The sequence below is a fragment of the Ixodes scapularis genome, unplaced genomic scaffold (assembly GCF_016920785.2).
Source record: "Ixodes scapularis isolate PalLabHiFi unplaced genomic scaffold, ASM1692078v2 PGA_scaffold6__148_contigs__length_123643588, whole genome shotgun sequence".
NCBI classification, from domain to species: Eukaryota; Metazoa; Arthropoda; class Arachnida; order Ixodida; family Ixodidae; genus Ixodes; species Ixodes scapularis.
The window spans coordinates 10579633-10587842 of NW_024609881.1; the positions used below are offsets into that span (position 1 = coordinate 10579633).

Below are 8210 nucleotides of genomic sequence, written 5' to 3' on the forward strand. Positions count from 1 at the left end.
TGTCGGTCTCAAGGTGGACCATTCACAACCATATCAGACAGACGCAAGGCAAAGTCATCTATGAAGAAAAGCAGTGCGCGCAGCGTGGTAGCATTGTCTTCCACTTCGACTTGGCTGAAAACTGGACTGTTATCCTTCTTGACGAGATTCAAGCGTACCACTGGAAACAAAAAAAAAAAAAAAAAAAAAAACAGGTCTCAATATTTACGTGTGTGGTGATGACTAGAAGATCGACATACACTTTTGCCGTCATCAGTGACGACTTGCATCATGACTCCGCTCATGCCTGTCTGGCTGTACGAAAAGTGAGAGAGTGGGTCGATGACAACCTTGCTGTGTACTCTCATTTGACTTATGTAAGTGACGGTGCCGCCAGTCAGATCAAGAATCGCTTCCAACTTCATGAATTAAAAAAAAAAAATGTTTTCCCCAAGGCTCAATGGCCTTGGGAAAAACATTGTCCAGCTCGCTTGCACCTTTGCATTTAATTGCATTATAATTATAGCCCAATGGCCACTGGGCACGGAAAAAACGCTTGTGACGGAGTTGGAGGGGCTGTCAAACACCAAGCAACGCTTCACAACTTGAGGCAGCTCCCAGGAAAGGCCATACAGTCTGCAAAATGCAGGGTGAAAAGTCTTTCCCAAAAACTAAAAGGAATGAATTTCACAATTCTGGACGAAGACGAGGTTGTTGAATTCCGTGAACGCAAAAATGAATGGTGGATGTGAGTGCGCCTTTCCTGGTATTCAGTCGTGGCATGTGTGGCTATGCAAAACATCAGAAGCTTCGACCTGTGACTTGGAAGTGGCACGGACTGTCGGGTCCCCTTGGAAGAAACTCTAAGTGCACACTGTCAGAAAATGTTTGCGTCAAAATTTGTCCATTTTGAAACCTATGAAGGCAGAACTGTGTTGTATTTGATGTGTAATTTATTATATTTAATGCTCAATTTATTATAACGTGTCAAAGATGTCACAAACTATTACTTGCTATACTCGAATGAATAAAAAAATACTTTTCTCTCAGAGTAAGAAGCCGCAATAACGGCGTTGCACCACAGGGGTACACCGTGCCGATCTTCGCGGAAGGGGCTCGAAGGAGGTGATGCATCTATTACAACATCAATATAATGCAACATGTTTTTAATGGATATTAGCCCCTAAATAGAGTAGAATGACTGGTCAGAGTTTAAAAAAAATCGAGAACGGGATTTTTTTAAAAATCGCCCTTAAAATATTTTTCTTTTGGTGCTTGTCTCGTGTTTGCTTGCCAAAATCTCCCCAACCCGAGCTTAAATAAATTTGAATTTTAGTGAATGTACTTCTATTTATAAGTAGTGTATTTACTTAAAATATGACGTTTCTGACTACATTATTTCCTAAGATACAGGCCTGCAAAGTTGGGGGAGAAGCGGTCAAGGAGCCGAAATTGATGTTTTTTATTTATTTTTTAAAACATACTAAACAATAACAATATTTTTTTTCCGTATTTCTAAGTACATATAGATTGTGCTAAAATATTATGAAACTCACCTAAGAAGTATAATTTTAGTTATTAAGTTGCCCCCTCCGGCTATGCAAGCAAAGCGACATTCCACCTCTACGTGATGTACGATGTTTTGCGTCCGACAATTTTTTTTCTGGGTAAAAACTTTTCCGCAGGCTTGGCACTTCGCCTTGAAGGTAGCGGTTCCGGACGAAGAGTCCTCAAGTCAATGTGTTTAAAAAACGTTCCATCAAGGATTGACCGCGGTCCCTTCCCTGACATCCTGTCTGACTGACCAGTGATGCGAAAAGACTTCGACCTCTAAATAAGTTCCATCAAAACATCAACACTTCCCCGTCCAATAAGGGCGCCCCTGTCAGCACTGATCCCATGACGTCACGGTGGGACGAACTAGTATTCTTGAATCTGTAGGTGTTGAACATGAAACTTTACCCACGCTGCATGAAAGGAGAATACGTACTTTCGCTGTAGGTGACCTCGTTGAAGACCGTGCAGGCAGTTGCATTTGGAATTTTCGAGAAAAGTGGACCACTTGAAGCATCCAGAAGCACATGTCTTATCTTCTGTTTCGGTTGAAAAATCGATACGGTGGCCTCCCTGTTGTGACGGCCCTTCCTGCCGACTCTCCGCCTCCAACACATGAAAGGCAGTCTTCAAGTTTCGCCTAGCATCATTCAAACAGAGACCTCGTGGATTGCGACCTGAGATGGCCGGCACAGGTGCGAGCTCTCCGAGAAACAGCGCGCTCGAGACGAGTCGCAGGTGTACAAAGTCTGGGTCCGCACAGCGAGGCCACGTCTGGCCTCCTTCCTGGGTATCGGATGACCAGAACAGCGGGTCACGTTCACGTCGGCTGACGAGGTACCCTTGAGCCGTGCAATATTACAGGCGCAGACGCATTCGTATTTGTGTTGAACTTCACTTATGAAAAGCGCCACCGCCGCCCCCTTCCCCCCTCCCCTGTTCTTTGCTTTGACGCTTTTGTTTTGTACTGTATTTTTTTGTTCTTTTGTGTATAAGTCTGTTGGGGCCTTACGCGGGTTCGCAGTTTCCCGCTCATTTTATTTCTGAACAACCGACTCCCTGACTGCCTCGGTATAGCTGAACGTAAAAAATAAATAAAAAATAAATAAAATATAAAGAACCTGGCCTACTCCATTCCCATTCCATTCCGGGCAAAAGGCATCTAATTCCATTCCCATTCCATTCCCCTCACCGTTGCCGCCATTTCATTCCCATTCCATTCCGGGGTCGCGAAAATGCGGAATGATTCTGGAATCATTCCAACTCCGAGTGGCAACTCCGCAACACTGCTGTAAAGTCTTCGCCTCCCACTACGAGTGTTATTCTCTTGAGAGCCCTTTCACGGTCAAAATCGATTCCCATTCAGTTACACAGCTTAAACCAAATTTTTACTTGCATGGATTCCCTATGCCACCTATTTTTGGTGTAAGAAGTGTTGTGTCAAGTTACGGTCATATCCACGAGCCTGTTTGTCCAAATCTGCACTTCGCACAGCCCGGTTATAACACGACAGTTTGGGTCCAATATTCTTTTTCTTTATTCCTTTATTCGTTCGAAACATAACTTTCACACCTGCTTTCTTAATGAAACTTGGCGCACTAAGTGCACAAGCTTAGTGAACATCTCACTCGCGTCCAAATATCATCGTCCGAGCAGTCCTACTGCTCTAGCGACGAGCGAAACAAATTTCCCACTGAGAGCAGTTATTGTGGCGGCCATCATGCTTTTCGGAAAATTGCTCAAATCTTTTTTTCGAGCGCAACTAGATAAATTACCCCTATTAACGACTCAAACTCAGTATCTAAGAAGCGGCGAACAGCTAGATGTCCTTCTTAGGTCTGCCCCAGCACTCATGCAACGTCACCCTCAACGTATCGGCTCAAAAAGCAAGAATTCCGTCCGTGCGCGCTTCCGCCGCCACAGCCTGGCATGCGAGAAGGCGCCGCAGGCTGCTGAAAGCGCCTCACTGTCGAACGCCAGCTCCTCCGCTAGTAACGCTACGCGCGTTTTTCAAAGCGACCCCCTCTAGTTCTCGCACGGAGCGTTGCGTTTTTCGCCCAGCGTTTCGCCCCAGAGGCAAAAGCTGGGCGGATTCGCTGGTGGATCCGCAAGTGTAAACGTACCATTAGGCGCTCGCTTCCAAGTTGAGCGGCGTCGGCATGGGAGGCACTCACTTGATCGAATGACGTTTTAGCGAACGCCCACGTTTCATCGAACGACACTTTAGCGAATAGTCGGACGCCGCGAAGCGGCGTTTTCGGGTGAGCCAAGGGAGTTCATATTTTTGTAATGAGTTGCCGTAGACTGTCGCCGCGAAGCGGCGTAAAGCGCAGCGCGGCGGATGGGTTAACGCGCGCCCCCGTTATTCGCTAAAACGACCATTCGCTCAAATGTCGCCGTTCGCTAAAATGTCATTCGCTCTTCTGATATGGACCCCGTCGGCATCAGTGTGACCGCCGCTTAACATAGAGGGTAAAGTTTGCCCGCTAAATTTAGCAGGAAACTTGTTGCTAAATTTTCCCGCTAAATTTAGCGGAAAGATTTCCGCGGTAAATTTAGCAGTGAAATTTTCGATAATTGTTTTGCTAAACTTAGCAGCACATGTTTTTCTAAATTTCCAGCTAAATTTAGCGGCAATTTTTACCCACTAAGTGTAGCGAGGAAATTTTTCTAAATTTAACGGGAAATTCAGCAGACATTTTCCGCTGAATGGGAGGGGAGCAGGAGAAGAGGAGGGGCATACCCTCCCCACTGTGCCCTCCCCATCCTCCTCCTCAAGAGCTGCGCTCTTATTCGTCATTGCAGAGAATTATAAATGTCTAATTTTTTTCGATCACACATAAATCTATACAAAACCAGTGGTACAAGAAAAAAAACAACCTTAAAACAAAAGCATTACTTGCACATTTGTGACCGCATCTCTCATTGCGATGCTCCTGCTACTAGGTTCCTTGACGCCACTTCCTTTTTGTCCACTTCGACATTGTTTCTTCACAAGAAAGTGCATCCTTGTTCGCAGAGACAATTTCGCAACCTTTTGTGCACTTCGTGGCGTGTGGAAAAGGCATTGGCAGTAAACAACGAGCTCAATTGACTGTTTCTTTTAGAGCAGGGAGGCTCATTTCGTTGCTCGGAAGGTCGGGCTGATTTTTCCTGAAATACGGTAACTTAGTTCCGTACTTGTCTCGTCTCATGCTCTAATTTGGCGATCTTCATTGGCAAAACCAAAAGAGAAAGGTCGTGCGATCCAGAGGTTTACAATGGGGAATTGTAGTAGACCGTTTCCGCAGCCCGCTAAGCACCCGGATAGCGCTCCGTAATCCGCCACAAGACCTCGAACTATGCAGATAAGGCTGGCGGCGCGCATGCGCAGCTGCGGCGTTTTCTTCAGGGATACCGTAGCGGTGAAGAGAAACGGTCTACTACAATTCCCTAATGACTTACCTCGCAAACTCTCCGTCGGAGGCTGTCAACACTTTTCCAACCGATCCGGTGTAGCCATTGTCTCGTTGCTGAAAATTTTCTTTTCTCGTCGGAACGGCAAAATGCTTCTTCCCTTTCGCAATGCTGTTTGTACAATGCACAGCGCAGCATGATGGCATCGCGTTGCTGCAAAAATCGTAATAAAAAAAAATGTTTCGGTTGGGTTGTAGGCAACGGAGCCACCGCCACGCCTTGCACAAAGATGGCGCCGGTTTCTAGCCGACCACCGACTCGCGCGGGATCATGAGAAAGCAACGGCCACGTGTCGTGCCCAATCCAACTGAAGCGAGGGGAAAGAGAACTTTCGAGAAAGAAAGGGCATGGGCGAGGAGAAATTTCTTCTCCCCATATCAGACAATGGTTTGCCCTACCTTTCTGTATATGGGGGCTTTACTCCATCTGTATGGACCAGATCAAAGCGCCGCCGTGCCGCGTGGAAGTGACGGAAGGGCGCGTGGCGCCCGTTTTCATCGCTTATGTGTCCCCTGCTTAAAGGGGCACATCAAAATCATATTTTTTTTTATCCGAAACGATTGAAAACGATGCCGGGACATTACCCTTATAATTCAAAACTTGGGAATTCAGTCTTTCTGAATTAAAAAAAAATCAATTTCCAAATGCCGAATTTAAAGTTCCCGCGTGATCCGCGCCAGTGCGGTGACTCAAATTTTGCGGTCTCCTGCGACTCGACTTTCTTTGGGACCTCCGTTGCCACCGCGACGCGAAGCGGGGAGGAGGTGACCAGGCGGGATAGAAGGGCGCCAGCACGAGAAAAACGCGTTTTTTTCTCCGACTCGCCAATCATCCTCTGCTCGAGCGCCGCCAAGTTTTCCGAGGGAGGATACAAATCCAGGAAGCGACATCACACCGAAATCTGATTTTTGGTATTTCAAAAAGAGGGGCCGTAGTGCGTTCGCAATTGCGTTTGAAAAACATGTTTTACGATCGCCGTTATTAAATGTTATGGAAATGTCGCCTACAAAGCTTCTAAATTTCGTGATTTTTGACGTCACCGACCAAAAGAAGCAAGGAGGTGAGCGCGGTAAATATAAACGCTAAAAATAAAAGGGGAAATTTTTTTTTCGCAATGCGTTTTTTTTGCGTCCATGACTATAATTTGCATCGTTTTAGACAATAAAAATTAATACGACCTTTGGGATGTCAGTGCCCCTTTAAGTGTCAATGAATACAAACTTGGCCATGAATTTTTCTTGTTTACAGTATTCTTTGAATCGTTGGTCAATGTGTGATTATTTTTGCATTTTGTAATTAATTTACTGGCATATCTCTGTCGCAGCAATATTTTTTTATTATTTTTATGTTGTTTGTCTCGAACGAAATCTGCGGATAATAAGTATGTAATCAGACTCCTGTTTTACTGTTCCCCAGGAATAAAGGTTGACAGTCAAGCTCCCGCAGTGTTGCCTTTTCTTTTCTTCCATTGCATATCTTCGCTGAAGCAAATGTGCTGCGGGCAGAGCAGCTCTTTAGAATGTTCCCACTCTGCCAACCTGCTTGATGCCGGGATCCCACTGTAGCAGTTTTGTCGCCAAGAAATTAACTACCAAGTGGAAGTCCCTACCGCAGCACATAAGAGAGTGGTGGCTTCTCGTGTCGGTTCTGACCGTAGCCCAAATCCTGCCCTCCAGCAGGTTTACGTACGTAGGAGGTGACATCATGTTTTTTGGTCTGTTTAATGCTTGTGATGGCGTCGCGCTGCATTTTCAAATGGTATATGTAGAAGACGTGGGAGACTGGAGGAACTCCTCAGCACAGGCACCTTCGTAATTGCATATCGTTAAACAACAGTCGGTTGTTTTCGACCATCCCCATCTAGCACTTACATGACCAGAATATTTTGTTGCACCAGGCACTTGTTCCTGAGTGCTGTAGTTGTGACTCCTGGCTCTCTTCGCCAATATGCATCGATTGGATGTCTTCATAGAAGTAGCAGTGTTTCTTGTTAATTTTCTTATAGCTCAAAGTATGTGAAGCGAGGAATTGTATTAGACAGTTTTAAGAGTATACGGAACCCAGAGAAAGGAGAAATGAGAGTACACCAAGCTCGGGGCACGTGACGAACGGATCTAAATGTAGCATTGTTAATCCTTGCAATATGGGCATCTCAGACAAAGCAGAACAGGTGTTAAGCAAAGGCCCAGAGTTTTGTGTGATTGTTAAACCTTCGAGGTTGGATGTTTTCTTCTCGATTCAGGACATTGCGAAGCTGGTCAATTTTGACGAGAGGGTAGCGTTTGTAGACCAGGGAGTTGATAGAATAGAATATCTTCTAGATAACCCTTATCCAGCAGAACGAAGGAATTTCCGAGGCGTGGTTACGGGTAAGAATTGGAAAGAGTTTCGCTCAAAGTGCTGCATGAAAGATAAATTCCTCAAGTTCGCTATCCTTCCGTCGACGATGTTCGAAGGATAAACGTCTGACGCTCTGAATTCTCTTTTTGTTGAATGGAAGAGAAATATTGGCAAAGTGAAAAAAAAAGTGTTGTCACGGTTTTAAAGGAAGACGCGTTAGACGCACTGGCAAGAAAAAAAAAGATTATGAGCCAAGCAGGAATGACGTTCAGTGTAAAGTGTAAAGATCACGAAGTGATCTTTACACTTCACACTTAACGTTCACGAAGATCACGATTATGCCCTTTCGTGTAGTGGTGAATAAGAACGGAACGTGGCAGCACACCATCTCGCGATTTATTCAACCAGGGTTGAGTCTTGTGCAGCTTGAAAAAACTCTGGTCCTTAAGAATTCGAATGAATTGATCAGTATCCTAGAAGGAGTTCATGGTGCCCTTTCGTGTAGTGGTGAATAAGAACGGAACGTGGCAGCACACCATCCTGCAATTTATTCAACCAGGGTTGAATAGTGTGCAGCTTGAAGAAAGTCTGGGCCCTAAGAATTCGAATGAATTGATCAGTATCCTAGAAGGAGTTCATGGTGCCCTTTCATGTAGTGGTGAATAAGAACGGAACGTGGCAGCACACAATCTCGCGATTTATTCAACCAGGGTTGAATCTTGTGCAGCTTGAAAAAAGTCTGGGCCTTAAGAATTCGAATGAATTGATCAGTATCCTAGAATGAGTTCATGGTGCTCTTTCGTGTAGTGGTGAATAAGAACGGAACGTTGCAGCACACCATCTCGCGATTTATTCAACCAGGGTTGAGTCTTGTGCAGCTT

The 8210-nt window shown here is 45.3% G+C and overlaps 1 pseudogene; it reads left to right on the top strand.

Annotated features, from left to right (window-relative positions):
- The first annotated feature begins 254 nt into the window (after positions 1 to 254).
- LOC115327808 lies at positions 255 to 962 on the top strand (annotated as a pseudogene).
- Positions 963 to 8210: the final 7248 nt, after the last annotated feature.